The sequence below is a fragment of the Pieris napi genome, chromosome 15 (assembly GCF_905475465.1).
Source record: "Pieris napi chromosome 15, ilPieNapi1.2, whole genome shotgun sequence".
NCBI lineage: Eukaryota > Metazoa > Arthropoda > Insecta > Lepidoptera > Pieridae > Pieris > Pieris napi.
Genome location: NC_062248.1, coordinates 5,778,401 through 5,797,208, shown reverse-complemented (window position 1 = coordinate 5,797,208; position 18,808 = coordinate 5,778,401). Strand labels below are relative to the sequence as shown.

Sequence of the window (18,808 nt, the reverse complement as noted above, 5' to 3'; positions counted from 1 at the left end):
CGGCGTGGCAGTTATGCGAACTAAAATAATTTTTATTTGCTTGCTATTTCATAATTTTATTGTATTTCTATAACACTTGAACATCAATTTGTTTACTGTAGAACTATAACAATATCTGACGGCGACGAGTCTGAAAAATCGGAACGATCGTCAAACTTAAATTTAGTTTCGAAAGCTGTATGAACTTCGACATAACATTTAACAGTACTCGAAAAGAGTTTGTACTTGAAATATGACATAGAATATAGAGCTAAATATATTCATAATTAGAAGTTTCCTTGCCGTAAAACTAACCTAAAATTAATATAGAACTAGATGATTGGCAAGACAAAGGCGGGGAATTATTGTAGTGTAAAAAACCGTATGCTTAATTAGGCTACATTTGAGCTGTCGGAGGCATACAGTTCCGGTTTCGGAATGGCCCGGTCCTCCTTGAGAGTCACTGGAGTCACCTCTCGTATCATCGCCTTTATTATACAAGTCTGCAAAATTATATCGATTCATGTCTAAAAGTGAAAGGTTAGTTATATTCATTGTTATGGCAAAAATACCTATGTCGGTAGCCTGCCAATTATTTTAAAGTATGTGTGTTAGCCTAATAAGTTTGGTATTTTACTTAGCCGTCATCAAAGTCGTGTGTTAGTTAACAATTTAGTGTAGATTATCGAAGTTCTAAATAAATATGCTTCTTTAAATAAATCGGTACCTAATTGGCGATAAATTTTGTGGCTCAGCTCATTTTTATATAATAATAAATTCAGCAATACTCATCACAATCATGAATAAAACATAATTAAAAAAACAATAGGTATTTATTCTAACATTCTACGCGTCAGTATTTTCAAATCAATGCGACTAGGGTCTTTCAAGAAAATTGTACGTATTATTAAAAGTCTAACAACGCATTTTTTATTTATTTATTTAAAAATGACAAAATTCTGTGGTAGCTCGTTACAGATGCTAGTCCCCACAGTAAGGACATCCCTGGTTTGTGGATGATCAGATACTCGTGAGACTCCCTAGCCGTGTGAGCGTACGTAGGCGACGGTAGCACTTCTTATCATTCACTATTTGACGTCTTTTCTATAAAAGATCATTAAATAATTTCCAGATTTACATTAGCAATATCCATACTAAATATATACATACATTTCCACAACAGTTAACATTATCAGGTGTTATATAAAAAAATATTGCGTACCAATTTTAATGTCATGTGTAATTTAATTAGAAAACATAATATAGAGCATTTCCTTTCTGCAACAATAAATGCTGATAAGAATGAGTCGTTAGGAAACAATTTTAATGCATTTAATATTACACACGTGTGTGTAATAAATTATTGTACATATCCTATGTATCGTATTTTTTATTCATTTTGTTTTACAATCTATAAATTGCTTTAATGTACCATGCATGCACAAGATTTAACGCTGACATAAGACGCTCCAACCCATTGTCTTGCCCTTGGATCTTGGAGTTTTGCATCTGTTTTGTGGTCATGTTTTTCTTGATAGGCAAGTACATCATGTCTTCTGTGCCTGATATCAGCGGTCAATTTTGAGGTCCATGCCGTAACCTGCGAACGAGTTGTTAATTTGTAGTAGTGGTGGTAACTATTATATTAAAAAAACGAATATTTTAAATTTGTAAATATAACCAGGTTATGCTTTCCTAGTGGGAGTGCCATGCTGTTGCCTTCGGGCTTCAGCCAAATGGGCAGGCACGACCGGGGCAGTACCACTGTCTCTCAGAAAACCGGCGTGAAGTGATGCAATAAGTTTGCCTTATTGTACTCGCGTTTCGTGCGGTGAGAGAGACTCCCGGAGCCCATTCCCCCCCACAAGAAATATGAAGGTGCAGAAAAAAAAACAGAATCTACCCCAGGGGGGTACCACACGCGCTCGCGGTGGAGAATCCCCCTCTGGGCGTCCAACACCGGGACACTCTGCGCCCGGTGATGGACGCACAGGCTGCCCTTCGTATTCTGGGGAGGGCAATTCTGCGCTCAAAAAAAATTACATTAATCGTTCTCGGGGCAAACGGAGCAATCCTACAAAGGCACCCCCGTCCACACTCGCCGTGGACTTCACAAATGTTAGGGGGCTCAATACCAATATCAACGCAGTCCACTACCATTTAGAGACTGCGAAGCCGGCCTTGCTCTTTCTTACCGAGACTCAGATTTCCTCCCCGGCTGATACTTCCTACCTCTCCTACCCGGGGTACAAATTGGAACATTCGTTTGTGCCGCGGGCGGGAGTTTGCGTGTACGTCAGAGAGGATATCTGTTCTCGTCGCCTCGGGACGCTTGAAGGAAGGGACCTATCTAACCTCTGGCTGCGCGTAGACTGCGATGACCATCCGCGATTCTACGCATGCCTGTATAGGTCCCATAGCGGAAATACCGAAACTGACCGACTCATTGAGCACATTCAAATGGCTACAGATTCCCTGCTCGAAAGGGTTCCTACCGCTGAAATCGTGATACTTGGCGATTTTAACGCGCACCATGCCGATTGGCTCGGCTCTGAAACTACCGATCACGCGGGAAGATCCTTTCACGACTTTGCTTTAGCCTACGACCTGACACAAATGGTCCCTGCGATTACGCGAATACCAGATGTGGATGGTCATAAACCCTCTTTGTTGGACCTTCTGCTGACTTCACATCCGGAGAACTATCAAGTCTCTGTTGACCCGCCATTGGGTTCATCAGATCATTGTGTGGTCCGGAGTACTGTGCCATCTACGCGCCCTTCACGGCCCCGCTTTATGGGTTGTCGCCGTATTTGGCACTATAAGTCAGCAGATTGGGACGGGATGCGGTCTTTCTTTGCGTCCTACCCTTGGGGGCCTATGTGCTTTTCGCCGGAAGCTCCAATTTCCGTCGCCGCCTCTGTCGCCGAAGTGGTTCTGCAGGGCATGGAACTCTTTATTCCATTTTCTGCGGTGCCGATCGGTGGCAAGTCTCAGCCCTGGTTTAGACGCTCTTGCAAGGCGGCCTTGCGTCGAAAGCGTGAATGCTTTAAGGCATGGGCGGAAGCGGCGAAATCTCGTGATGCCAATACCAGCGAACTTAAAACAGCATATAACTCAGCCTCCAGGTCCTTCAAACGGGAAATCACTAAGGCAAAGTCAGAGCACATTGCCAGATTTGGCGAGAGATTGGCCCAACTCCCTTCAGGGACTCGAGCCTTCTGGTCTCTCGCCAAAGCTGTCCAGGGGAATTTTTGTCAGCCCTCCATTCCGCCACTGCACAGGGAGGATGACTCTCTGGCCCACACTGCGAAGGAGAAGGCCGACCTTTTGGGCTGTCTCTTCGCGTCCAACTCGACTTTGGATGACCGAGGGAGATCACCACCGACCATTTCGCGGTGTGATTCCTCGATGCCGGAAATCACATTCCGGCAACGTGCTGTCCGCAAAGCACTATCTTCCTTGGACATTCATAAGTCGAGCGGGCCGGATGGTATCCCCCCAATTGTGCTGCGTACTTGTGCTCCTGAGTTGGCTCCGGTCTTAACGCGCCTTTTCCGGTACCTGTACTCGCTCGGCACTGTCCCGAAGTGCTGGAAGACCGCTTCGATACATCCGATCCCAAAAAAAGGCGATCGCTCTGATCCGTCCAACTATCGCCCAATAGCTATAACCTCCTTGTTCTCCAAAATAATGGAAACCATTATTAATTGCCAGCTCTTGAGTTATCTAGAAGGCCACCAGTTGATTAGCGATTCTCAGTACGGCTTTCGTCGTGGTCGCTCAGCTGGTGACCTCCTTGTATACCTTACCCATAGGTGGGCAGAGGCAATTGAGTCCAAGGGGGAGGCGCTGGCGGTAAGTTTGGACATAGCGAAAGCCTTCGATCGGGTGTGGCACAGAGCACTGCTCTCGAAGCTTCCAGCCTATGGGCTTCCCGAGAAATTATGCGATTGGATCTCCAGCTTTCTGGCCGATCGGAGCATCAAGGTCGTCATCGACGGAGCATGTTCCGACCTTAAACCCGTGAACGCTGGGGTCCCACAAGGCTGTGTTCTATCCCCGACCCTATTTCTTCTGCATATCAATGATATATTGCAACTTAGCAACATTCACTGCTATGCGGATGACAGCACTGGGGATATTCTTTACACTGGCCGGGCAGGTATTTCTCGGGCAGTTGTTGATGAGTACCGGAACAAACTTGTGTCTGAAGTCGAAACTCTACTACGTGGAGTCTCAGACTGGGGCAGACAAAACCTAGTCCAATTTAACCCCAAGAAGACACAAGTTTGCGCGTTTTCCGCTAAAAAAAACACCCTTTGTCGCTACTCCTCTTTTCGAAAACACTCTTCTTAAAGCCACAGCCAGCATTGGAATACTTGGCGTTGACATATCGAACGACGTTCAGTTTCGCGGTCACTTAGAGGGAAAGGCTAAATTAGCCTCCAAAAAGCTTGGTGTGCTCAGCAAGGCGAGGCGGTACTTCACTCCGGGCCACCGCATGCAACTATATAAAGCGCAAATTCGGCCCCACATGGAATACTGCTCTCACCTCTGGGCGGGGGCTCCCCAGTACCAGCTCCTTCCACTTGACCGTATACAACGCAGAGCGGTTCGAATCGTCGACGACCAATCCCTCTCCGAGCGGCTTGATCCTTTGGCGTTGCGTAGAGATGTGGGGTCACTCTGCATCTTCTACCGCATTTACCATGGAGAGTGTTCAGAGGAGTTGTTCGGATTAATACCTGCAGCTGAATTTCATCATCGGACGTCGAGACAGAATACGAAATTCCACCCGTATCACCTCGACGTCCGCCGTTCCACAACTGAGCGTTTTTCAAGGCAGTTTTTGCCGCGCACAACCACTATGTCGAACCAGCTGCCCACTGAAGTATTTCCGAACCAATTCGACTTAGGGTCCTTCAAGAAAAGAGCGTACCTATTCTTAAAAGGCCGGCAACGCACTCGCGAGCCCTCTGGCACTGAGAGTGTCCATGGGCGGCGGTATCACTTAACATCAGGTGAGCCTCCTGCCCGTTTGCCGCCCGTTCTATAAAAAAAAAAAAAAAAATGAGCTTCAGACAGGAGTCGGGCTGGCTTAATTGATCAGCTAAACCTTCACACCAAATACTTGTTCTGCAACCTATCTTGTTGCTTAGTTTCTAAAAAAAACAACTACCTTTACATAATCACAGTACTACAAAAATGTTTTTAAATTAATGTTTTAGATCAGGGTAGAAAAAATCTTGAATCGCAAATATTATGGAAATGTTATTTTGTGCCTATAAAGCAGTGTAAACTATTAATTAAATACAATATACTGGCATCACAATATAAGGACTATTTAAATAAATATCTTATGTCATAATATATTCACCGAGCTAAGCGACAAGGCATTAATATACGTACTACCACTCCCTGATGCAAATAAGTTAGTGTCGCTAAAATACTTTAATGTTCTAACAATAAAATTTTTTATTATGGTCTCAGAATGTTGGTCAGGTATGTTGCTAAGCGTGTTTTTTGTTAGCTTTACGAAAGATAAAAATCTATATAATTTTTTTAATTTTATAAACAAAACTTTTAAAAACAAATGAATGTTAAAATATACCTAATATAATGTTAAAGTAATTTTTCAACCATATACACTATTTTTTTTTTTCTTGAATTCAAATTTGAAATATAAATGTAGAGAATAGAGAATAGCTCTTAAAACTGAGTGCCTTGATTGATTAAGACTTTTAAACATACACGCACTGAAAGTCGAAACATATCAGGCAGTAGCAATACGTGAACAACTGACCTACAGATGCGGTGAATAGATCAACAGTTAAAACGCATCGTGAATACTACGAGGGTAAACTCGATTATATCGAGATGGATATTCTTTTCCTAGGTGAGTTCACTGACGCCTTAGCTGCCTGTTATATCTGAGAAGTAAAAGGAAAGTGAGAGTACATGTAGATGCTAAAGTTATAATAATACTTTGTATACACCACAATAACACACAATAGGAGAAAAATAATATTAAAATAATGAAGACAAATGATATAGATGGGCTTTCTGACTGCTAAAAGCACCCAAACCCAAAGTAATCTTGAAAGAAAGAGTAATACATGATTAGTAAAAGTATCCAATTTTGGTTCTAAAATTACTAGAAACATCATGTACATCTTGACCAAGCCATCTTTTTCAAAGTCCAAATTATCAACAGCCAAGTTATCAACAGCCAATTTATCAACAGCCAAGTTATCAACAGCCAAGTTATCAACAGCCAAGTTATCAACAGCCAAGTTATCAACAGCCAAGTTTAAAGAAAAACGCTTTTTACCGGATTAAAGTTATGTATTATTATAAATTTACAACTATTTGGCATAATTTTAAATTTATCCGACGTTTCGCGTGCTTTACAGCGTGCGTGGTCACGGTGACTGAAGACAAAAGATGTTGAATGTCAAAAAGTATCACAGCTGCAGAGAAAGTTGCATTATCTGTATTTATTTCCCCGGAGTTGGTATCGACTAAAAGATGGAGGGTTTTGGCAAAAATGGCTCACGGTGTCCTCTATTTTCGCGGATTGTTTTTCTTTTTGAGATTTTAATTTGGATATTATTGGATCCCAGGTGTTTGACAATTTTAGGCCGTCTTCTCTATTGAAATTGGGGTGTTTTTTGATTTCAATGGCTTCGCGTACCAATCTTGGGAAGAATCTTTTCTCTTTCGCAAGTACTTTCGGTTGGTCAAAGCGTATGTAGTGATTAGGCCTATCTAGTATGTGTTCACAGACTGCTGATTTTGTGTGTCGTCTATGTCTTATGTCTGCAATGTGTTCTTTGAGTCTGCTGGACATATTGCGTTTAGTTTGCCCTATGTAAGACAGGCCACAGTCGCAATCCAGTTTGTATATACCTGCATCTTGCAAAATTTGGATAAACAAACCATTGAGGTATTGAACAAAGGTTTAAATTTTGCAACGGCACCGCGAAAAATCCCTCACGAAGAAATTGTTAGTTACGTAGAGGAATGTATATTCAAAAATACGATACCAAAGGATGAGGCTGAAACCATACGGCAAGATATCTCGTGCATACTGCGAGCAAGCAAACCGCCAAAAAGAAACCTCACCTTCGCTGAAACAAAGGCTCTCGCGGAGCTAAAGGCGAACGAAGATTTGGTAGTACTCCGAGCTGACAAAGGGAATGCAACCGTTGTTATGGATACGTCGGAATACGAAAGCAAGATGGCTCTCCTCTTAAACGATGTCAATACCTACAAAAAAGTCGATAAAGATCCCACAAACAAGGTAATAAAACAAACATCTAGCCTCCTTACTAAATATTCTGAAACACTGTCATTAGACGTCAAATCTTTAACAACAGCCTGCGTAAAACCTCCAAAAATGTATGGATTGCCAAAAATACACAAACACAACAATCCTTTAAGACCCATAGTCAGTCATATCGACTCACCCACATACAAATTAGCCAAACACTTAGTGTCAATATTATCCCCTCTCAGGGGGCACACTAGTGCTCATGTTAAGGACTCTTACCATTTTGTGGAAACATTGAGAGATCTCAAATTACTCCACAATGAAACCATGGTGAGTTTTGACATTGAGTCACTATTTACAAACTTACCACTAAATGACTGCCTAGATATCATTGCAAAAAGACTTAGGGAACAGAACATGTCACCAGATTATGTAGATATTGTAAAACACTGTCTCACATCAGGATACTTAATGTGGAAAGATGAGTTCTATGTGCAGGTTGATGGAGTAGCCATGGGTTCTCCAGTGTCACCTATAGTCGCTGACATCTTCATGGAGGACTTTGAGGAGAGAGCTCTGGCCAATACCCCGGTTAAACCCCGACTGTACAAGAGATATGTCGATGACACATTTGTAGTACTCCCCAATGACAAAATATCTGCATTTCTAGCACATTTAAATTCAATACACAAGAACATTAAATTTACTGTTGAACAAGAAAACAACAACTGTCTGCCCTTTTTAGACATTTTAATTATACGCAAAGCAGATGGCACACTAGGTCACACAATACACAGGAAGGCAACCCACACAGATAGGTACCTCAATGGTGAATCCCACCACCACCCTTCACAACTGCTTTCTGTCGGTAAATGTTTGTTTCAGAGAGCCCAACGTCTTTGTGATGATGCCCACCTCGAGGAGGAACTACAGCATGTCAAACAGGTGCTACACCGAAACAAGCTGCGCATCCCCCGGCTACATCACAAAAACAAAAAAAGACACAAACAGTTCCCCGCCAGCCAGCCTACTTGCCATATGTAAAGGGAGTTACAGATAGAATTAGCCGGATCCTAAAACGAGCTTCTATTCATACAATTTTCAAGCCGCACAAGAAGATTCAGCAATTCCTAAGACCAATCAAAAGTAACACCCCATTGCAAGATGCAGGTATATACAAACTGGATTGCGACTGTGGCCTGTCTTACATAGGGCAAACTAAACGCAATATGTCCAGCAGACTCAAAGAACACATTGCAGACATAAGACATAGACGACACACAAAATCAGCAGTCTGTGAACACATACTAGATAGGCCTAATCACTACATACGCTTTGACCAACCGAAAGTACTTGCGAAAGAGAAAAGATTCTTCCCAAGATTGGTACGCGAAGCCATTGAAATCAAAAAACACCCCAATTTCAATAAAGAAGACGGCCTAAAATTGTCAAACACCTGGGATCCAATAATATCCAAATTAAAATCTCAAAAAGAAAAACAATCCGCGAAAATAGAGGACACCGTGAGCCATTTTTGCCAAAACCCTCCATCTTTTAGTCGATACCAACTCCGGGGAAATAAATACAGATAATGCAACTTTCTCTGCAGCTGTGATACTTTTTGACATTCAACATCTTTTGTCTTCAGTCACCGTGACCACGCACGCTGTAAAGCACGCGAAACGTCGGATAAATTTAAAATTATGCCAAATAGTTGTAAATTTATAATAATACATAACTTTAATCCGGTAAAAAGCGTTTTTCTTTAAATGTTATGAGTTATGTTAATCAAAGACAATACTAACAGCCAAGTTATCAACAGCCAAGTTATCAACAGCCAAGTTATCAACAGCCAATTTATCAACAGCCAAGTTATCAACAGCCAAGTTATCAACAGCCAAGTTATCAACAGCCAAGTTATCAACAGCCAATTTATCAACAGCCAAGTTATCAACAGCCAAGTTATCAACAGCCAAGTTATCAACAGCCAATTTATCAACAGCCAAGTTATCAACAGCCAAGTTATCAACAGCCAAGTTATCAACAGCCAAGTTATCAACAGCCAAGTTATCAACAGCCAAGTTATCAACAGCCAAGTTATCAACAGCCAATTTATCAACAGCCAAGTTATCAACAGCCAAGTTATCAACAGCCAAGTTATCAACAGCCAAGTTATCAACAGCCAAGTTATCAACAGCCAAGTTATCAACAGCCAAGTTGGTTGGATGGAAATGGTTTCTTAAAAAACAAAATTACCTTTAATTTAATGCAACCTTAAATTGGTTCGTTGAGTCAGGGCATTAAACAGTCTGTGAACATAGTTTCTATTGAAAGAGATTCTTATAAAATTGCATACTTACACTATACTTACATAGATAAATAAAAGTTTAATAGATATGATACACTCGTAAATCAATATGAATACGTCTCATACATTTATTTATGAGATGCTGAGATATAAAAGTAAGATTATATATCGTCATTAGTTACTTCCTTCGTGGACAATGGCTTATGAATGGTCAATATTGTTATGCAATAACATTGTAGTCATAGAATTTAATCACAAAATATATCGCACGACACACTATGTATGTAAACTTGAAACGATACTGTACAGGGTTTTTGCAAAGTCGCACTGGTTTGTTTTAGGCGATATTACAACAGTAATAATTTGTTAATCAAAATATAATTCCTTGTGATTGACAAGTTTCGTAAAATCGTTTCCGAACCAATTCGACATAGGGTTCTTCAAGAAAAGAGGGTACCATTTCTTAAAAAGCCGTCAACGTACTTGCGACCATATCAGCATGAGGTGAGCCTCCTACCCGTTTGCCCCAAAACCATTTCATGAAGCTTCAATGTAGAATTCGTTTATGATTTGAATCACATTCATAACCTCATGTAATTGACGCCATTTAACCAAAGAGTGTTAAGATTTAACTTAAGAATTTTAAAAAATATAAAGTAAATAAATTAACATACTGTATATATAAATTTGGATCATAAATCAAATAATCAAATTAGGTGCGCACGCGACGGTGTGGGCGACAAAACGACAGTCATTAGAATTCAAGCATCTTGGATACCTACTGATCTTGTTTCCTATTTATGGATATTCGAATACACCTATGTAAGATCTAGCGATTTTAAGGTTATATAATCTGAATTGTATAGTTAGAGAATCAAAAAATGGAATCTCCAATCATGTAGGAGTTTTAGCGGGCTTAAACAATACTTGGAACGACGAAGTATTAATATCGGTTATTAAAGTCTTAAGAATGTTTGAATGTCAACATCGAATTTACGGTACGAAAGTCATTGGGTTTCATAGAGTAATAGATGGCGATTTATAAAAATATGTATTTTATTAAACAAATCTAATCTTTAATACAAAATCACTCTTTTAATAGTGAAAATAGGATATATTGAAACCACACAACGCGGTTACCCATAAGTGTTTTCGATGTAAATTGTAAACCTAGAAAACCTAAAAAAATAATAGGTCACAAATCACCAATTAATTTGTGCAATATTATTTCTTATTTCCACCAATATTTGAAGACCCAATTTCAAATATATATCGTAGGTATATGTTAAGACTAATACGCTGATTGTATAGGTTATATATAGACAGCGCTGTCTTTAACATATATAAGTTATTTTGTATATGATATACATAGATTTTATTAAATATATAATAATCGGTAATATAAAAGAAATCTTCTCTTTTAATAGTGAAAATAGGATATATTGTTACCACACAATGCTCGGACAAAAAGCAAGTTTCACATAAGTTTTTCGACGTAAACCCAAAAACCAAAATAGTAAAATAACTAATTAACTTGTACAATATTATTTCTTATTTCCAACAATATTTGAAGACCCAATTTCAAATATATATCGTATATGTTAAGGCTAATACGCTGTCTATATAGGTTTGTTATGAAACTTTCACTCTCAGTATTTGAATATGCGTATTGCTACTTGCTTGTAATTACACCTTCGGGTACACTTTAATGACTGTTTGTCACTTTTCCCATACAACGTCGCGTCATCTATGATTTATAACATAATTAATGACATATCATAATGGAACGTCACACCTGATCACATGAGAAATATGCTACAAAGTAAATAGTAAAAATTCATTCGTCACACATGACCATATAGCTGTGTAATCGACATTGCCATATATATTGTAGTATTCTTATTAACGCGATTATTACAAATGAAAAAGTTTTAAAATCATTGTATTCAGATACATCTAATATATCTCGTGTCATAACCCACCGATTCTTATGAATTTTTTATGCATATTCAGTAAGTCTGAAAATCGGCTACTATCTATCTTTTAAACCCCTAAGTGATAAGGAGTGTCAACCCCAAGAAAACTATTTTTGAAGTTATACTTCTTTAGGCGCGTTGTGAAAAATTGACGAGAGTGAAATTTTACGATGCGCGCGCACCGTGACACAAAATTAACAGAATGAAGTTGCCCACGGAAGATGCTACGGCATTTGACACAATTTCAAATGTAAACTGAACTTTATTGAGTATAATGACTCCTTTTCCAGTCTTTGATTATTTAATTGTAATTAATTATTTGCATGCAATCAAAAACTATTTTTAATAATGCATAATTTTATTATAGTAGATAGCTATTTTTATTGAACTAAAAAAATCCTAGAAATAATATACATGGCAAAACAACGTTTGCCGGGACAGCTAGAAATTATATATTTTACCCATGGCAAAAATAATTGAGTAGATAAGTCAACGCATGAATCCAAGTTTATGAAACCCGAGGATTAATATTTCGTCATTTATTTTAGTTACATAATTCATGAATCATACCTCTTCTTCGTAGTCTTCACCACTCTATCCACAGCTTGTCTCAGTAGGTACATAAGGGATGTTAAGACCTATAATTGAATATCAATAAATCCTACCTAGATTCGAACTATTCTCTTTCTTTATTATTTTAATTGCTTTACAAACGAATATTGTAGATATGTAATAGTGTTTTGCGTATCGTAGAAGTTTTTTTTTTACACAGGGACCCCTACGGCTACATCCTAGCGTATCAGACACGCAATCAGGCAGATATGTGACCGAATGGCTTAGCAGGGGAGTGTCGAAATCTCCCCTTTCTTAAAAAGGGACATAATTATCTTAAAGGGTTGCCATCTCCCGCCGGGCCATGGCGACAACTACTCCGGAAATATCGTCATAATATTTATGGGCGAGTCGGGGCCCGCTGCCCGGCGCTACCCGCGTTACCTCTCGTGCTATATCTGACATATCTGACAATCTTGCCGCAGAATTTTTCCACATGCGATCTGTGCTGAAGCAACATGTCGGTTAGCCCATCCTGGGATACCCTCATGCTAGTCTCGAGCTCCAGCCCTTTCAAAAGTCGCACAGTCAACAAGTAAATGAACCACCGTTTGGTCGGTTCTGTCGTCACAGTCACACGCGGGGCTTGTCTTCAGTTTGATCTTAGGAGTTTGGATTAATTGATTTTACGATTGGAAAAAACAGAGGTTTTGAAATTAGAACTTTATCTACGAATCAAGTCGAAACTACTTCAAGAGGTTGAAGATAATATAACACTGTTTGTATGATTAATTATCACATTCGTTTTAAAAATTTCTTTGCGGAAAACCGTTATGTAATTGGAATTTCTGCTAGACTTTATGCAAAAAATAAACAATGAAGATGTAACTGCAAATTTTTAACCGATTTTGGAAGCGGGTTATCGATTTGTCGCTTTTTTTAAACGGCATGGAATTGACGGTCTTTTAAAAATCTTCAATTTAGTGTCGTGTAGCTTTTTCGTGGCAATTTTTTTTACGTATTTTCCCTGAACAAAAACAAATTAGCAGTAATTGTATTCTGGAATTGCTATGATAACATAATCTCTGTGACACATTTTATCCATAACCCGTTTTATTAGAACATTCATTAATCCAAGCCCCAAATATTACTTAAAAATCTAAGAATAACAAACAAAAATGCGTTATTCTAATCATTAAAATGCATTATTCAATGCAAATCGATCCTTTCGCTTGATTTACCCACTAAATTAAATACGGGACTCGCTTTTAATAAAAAAAACATAATACCAATACTGTGCTGTAGCTACGCATACTTAATCTATTTATATATAAATATATTACAGTATATTATTAATATTTTGTTTGGTCACGGAACCCCAAAAAGGACAATAAACCCGTCTGTTATAGGCTTTTGGTCTACGTATTATGTAACCAGATTTCACTAGTGGTTAAACAATTATTGCATATTGTATTTGCTATGAAATTAAAACAAATGTATGGAAGTAATTTTTTATTTATCAATAAGGAAACATGACACACTCTCAACACATCACAAATACAAGATTTGTAAAAACGTATATACAAGTTATAATAAAAGAATGGGTAACAAAACTCAAAATAAAAATAAAACAAGAATAGGCACGAAAATGTAAACACAGCTATTTATAGTACATACAAAAAAGACAAAATAATTACAACAATGAATTTAAAAGGCACTTGAAAGCAATAAATACTAAATAGTATGGGTGTAGTCAGCGGTCCTGGTTTTTGGAGAAAAGAGCGACGGAGTTCTTCGTGTCCAATCTGCACTTTGATTTTAGAACTAGCTGTAAATGTATAAGAACTATACTAACTATACTACGAATCGAATATATTTGTAGTAGTTTGTAGTAAACTGTTTACTGACGTCATAACTATACATTGAGTTACCTACATTAATAAATGATATTTTGAGTTTTACAAATATATTCGATTCCTAGAAGGTATAGAAAGAAAACAGTCCAGGAACTTCCATGATCCTTGAACCACTTAAAAGAAGGCTTGGCTTTGGTAAATAATATGGTTTTTGGTACAGGTCCAGGTGCGAGCGCTCGACCCGTCCTTCAAAATCACCTAAATACCTACACAGAAAAAGAATAAATAACATTTATTAAATACAGATTGAGAAAGTTCCGCCTGAACTATTACGGGTATTATATATTATAATCTATATTCATAATTTTGAACTCTGAAAGCATTTCAATAACAAACAGGTATTTTCTTCGTTATTCCGTCCTTGCTTTAGAAATTAGAGCTGTGATTCCCAAAGTGGTCTATGACAACCTGCAAGGGGTCTACGTCAGCGAAAAAAAAATTGGGGGTCCATGAAATGAAAATGGGGGTCCACGATAGTGGATCTCAACACGTACACTGATAGTACCTATTTACTTACATCATACTATCTTATAATATCAAAACATATACATTACAACCATACAGATACAAAATTTTATTTTGAGTAGTTTTAATTTAGATTCAATTAGTAAATGTATAAATTAACATATTGTGTTTTTACTTTAAGTTTTTAACACTAAACTTCACTACAGTTGGAAATCAATATCAGGTAAGTAGGGGGTCTACCCAACACGGAAAAACATGGCAAGGGGTCTACAACACAAAAAGTTTGGGGAACTCTGCTTTAGAGGATGTGGCTATTTCATAGGTAATATATCCCCCTAACTCCATAATCTCGAGGGCTGCGTCAGCTGACGGCGCGACAGCTAGTATAATATTAAGCTTATTTAAAATTGTATTGATCTGTGCGCTTCTCAAAGAACTCCATTTTAATTTGTTTTAGTTTCAATTTAGTCCTTTGGTATTCAATTCGCTTTTTTATCCACTTGTTACTACTACACTTAAGTTAAGTAAGTATGTAGGGGACATACTTACTTAACTTAGAAAAATATATCTAACGTTATGCTTTGGCTAAACATAATTATTGTAAAACTAAGTAACTTGTAAGGAAGTATTGTACTACTAACTAAACTAATTTTTTTTTAGACAATTCACACCAATTGACCTAGTCCCATGCTAAGCTGGTGAAGCTTGTGTTATGGGTACTAGCCAACGGATATACATACATATTATAGATAGATAGACATATAAATACATATTTAAACACCCAAGACCTAAGCACAACACCAAATGCTCATCACATCGATGTTCGTCTCAGCCGGGGATCGAAGCCGGGACCCATGGATTCGCAGTCAGGGGTACTAACCACTAGACCAATGAGTTGTCAAAATCTGTTTCGTCTCTATCTGTCAAAACGTATTTACGCTGTGGTGAAAATAGACAGTATATATTATATGAGGGGGTTTCTATATTTTTTTATTTCTATTACTACATTGTACAGTAATATTGTCAACAAATATTAGGATGCTAAGTAAGGTTAAGCCTAAATTACTGCTTTCTTGTGTAACTTGCTTATGTAATGAGGTAGTCTGTAAGATTACTAATACGTAGACAGTGGCGTCCATCTAGACATGCTTATAAGTGTCAAAGGGTCATTGACTGGTTCCCAATATGTATGACATCAACCTCAATGATTACAAAACGATGATACATGTTCACGTAACTTGTGTGCCGTCTCACAACGTATGGTTATGGATTTAAAAATATTTTCCTCGTGTAAAACTAAAATGTTTTTACCACTTTAATAAACGAAAAAAAATACAATGACGTATACATCTTTTTTAAATCTATTAATACATATTATTAAAACTAGTAAATAGAAAAGGGATTATTTATCAATTATGTACCAATTCATTCAGCCGGCAACGTAGACAAAACCCTCTGGCATTGAGTATCCAAGTATCACTTAACAGGCGCGCCTCCTGCCCGTTTGCCCATTTATAAAAAAAGGTATTGTAAATGACTTAAGCTTTCTAGTCAATATACGAACTCATCTGCCTCCGTTGTTTAGTAAGCAATATTGTGTCTTGGGTTCGATTTTTGGGTATTCAGTATATTCCATCAACTCAAGGCATAGAAGTAAAGCTAAAAAACGTGCAGTTGAAACAAAAACCGAAAATTCTTAATCTTACAATTTATTAAATTAGATATACTAGGCGTATAATTATAAGCTTAAAAAGCTATCTATCTCAGATAAAGCCAAGAAAGTTTCTTTGAATACTCGTAAAATCACCGGTTATAACTAGTATATTATGAAATCTTCAATGCCGCTGTAAATTTATATTATATATTATACAATTGTTACTACCTATTTTCTTGAAATAATGGCTATATTAGGCTATATCTATTTTACTTCTCTAAGAATGAAATACTTGTAACATTGTAGGTACAGGTACATAGAAAATTTGCTACTTCTTAATACTAAGTTTATCATTTCATCATTATTCATCATATTTGTAAACCAAAAATTAACCTACCTTCATCGATGTTTCAGGTAAAAATTAAGATCTACACAAAGTCCTTGGTTATATATTTTGTAATATATAACGACTGGTTCCAAATCTAGACTTTAAAAATGTCCACTATATGACCTCCACATATGCGATTAATATGTTAATTCGTTATGTTAGGCAAATACTTGTCGGCATAAAGCATCAAAAACGTCTGTAAGATAAAAATAACTTATTACAGAAATATTGCAGTCTTTAAATCTACTTTCATTTAACCTTGATTTTTTATGGGGCAAGCACGCCCTCTGCCGTGAAGCGTATGAATCCGATACAAACCGGCTGAGAGCTTAAACCATTCGTATCAAATTTCCTATAAATTAGGATAGTGATCAAACCCTTTAAGTATCTTGACCTCACATTGCAAGTTTCTTTGATCATTTTCATTTTATATGCAGCCTTCATTTTTGGGTAAATACCTAAAAAGAATTCCATGATGCACAGCCAGGGCTCTCGCTTAAACAATGAAAATTTTGTTTCAATTCAGATTATACTGTGGAGGTGCTGTGAATGTTTGTACTTGCTATATTTGTTTGAAACTCAGGATTGAATGTTGTTAACAAGGAATGACGTTATTTTGTGACCTTCATATTATTCCGAACAGTTTTGCTTACCGGTATTATCGAATGACTCCACAATGTACTCACGCAGTACGTGCACTTACTTTTTATTTATGATAGCAAGTTATCTCCTTAACTTAGTGTTCGACTTAAATTGCTACTTATAATCTATAAAAACAATTATAAATCACGTTGAAAGGTTTTTTAAAAGTTAAAATGTATTTTACACTCGCATCTCCCATAAACTTCTATACCTTCCAAACGAAATTATTTTTAAATATAGGTATCATACCCACGAATATCCAAACAATATGTTGAAATGTTGCATATGCTTGCAGATTCGCTCACACAATAAGAAAATATTAAATTGGTATGTGTATATTTCCGAAGTCATACTATTTTTTGAATACATTTTAATGCGATAAGTCTACTGTGGCAACCCTTGTCTAATATAAACTCCTAAATATGAACTGGCAACCCTAGTCTAATATAAAGTCCTAAGTAGTAGCAAAAATCATATAAATCCAAATTTCCCGTTAAATTACCAGCAACCAAGGCATGTCTAGCGGCATCGTGTAGGCAGATTTGTCTCACAATCACGCGACAAGCTTCCATATTTATTTAGCCATGTCAGGTAACTTACCGGTTTTGCAGCCGCCTCTGCTTCATGATTATCAATAGAATCTGTTACGGAATACTCTTTTAAGTATTTATATACAGATGAACCTGTTTGTATCGAATCTCTTGTAGGTTGGTCTCATTGTGCAAATTTCACCTTTTTTTTAAACGAATGGGGACGTCTACAATTCAACCTGTTTTATTTGTATATTCAAGCATAGGTATGTCTTTAAATCTGCAGTAATATGTATAAATTAAGTTTAAATTAAACTGTTGTGTTCGAATAATACTTAAATAAATACCAAAAAAATTTACGATAATTACCGAATAAATTTAAGAATTTAAGGTTTTGTTATTTATTTTACACAACGCATTACAATACCAAGTAAGTACTTAAATAATTAGGAGGGCAACGGGAGGCCTTATCTCTTTTAAATTATCTCTTCCAGGCAACTACTGTAAGAAAAGCTGTAAAAGTAGATAAGCGCAAGAACTGCAAAATTACAAATTCAATAACTACTGTTGCGTGAATAATTCCATCCCTTTATGTGCTCACACCAAGCAGTCTCAAGCCAAAGGTAAATTTCTATTAATATTAATTCTGAAAATAAAAATGCTTATAGTATTTCTACGCGGCATTATTAAAAATAACCTCATCCAAAATAGTGTGTCTAAGAATAAAAGCGGCAAGTTTTCAAGGCGTAAATTAATTAGCAACCGAACCCTTAAGAATAAATATAGCCCATTTATTTTTGTAGCTGACAGCTAGGTAGTAAAAGATAAAATAATAATCTCTTGAAGTAAGAGATACGGAGCAACCTTGAGGCAATGTTGTTCCGGGTACTACTTACTTCTTCCAACCGGTCGTCTGCTGCATTTACTTTACAATCAACATTCTATCTGCTCAGTCGGTCAGGTTTTTCGTCCTTGTGTTTATCTCTATAGGTTCGATTCCAGAGAAAATTTTCCTTCATGGATGACCTATAACTAAAATAATTTAATGAAACAGACCGAAATGTGTCTGGCCTAATAAGTTCAAATAAAAGTACTTTAAAATCATTGGTGTTAGCTAGCTAG

The 18,808-nt window shown here is 37.3% G+C and overlaps 1 long non-coding RNA gene across 2 annotated transcripts; it reads right to left on the bottom strand.

The window, feature by feature from the left end:
- Positions 1-903: 903 nt before the first annotated feature.
- LOC125056694 lies at positions 904-17,726 on the bottom strand. Of its 2 annotated transcripts, XR_007118091.1 has the most exons (6): positions 16,973-17,726; positions 16,524-16,710; positions 15,894-16,316; positions 5,786-5,912; positions 1,412-1,579; positions 904-1,083 (listed from the first exon to the last, which is right to left on the bottom strand). It is a non-coding gene; the product is annotated as an uncharacterized LOC125056694 (long non-coding RNA). The 2 variants fall into 2 exon arrangements; XR_007118090.1 differs by lacking the exon at positions 15,894-16,316 and having other exon boundaries at positions 904-1,579; positions 16,973-17,713.
- Between the last annotated feature and the right edge of the window lie 1,082 nt (positions 17,727-18,808).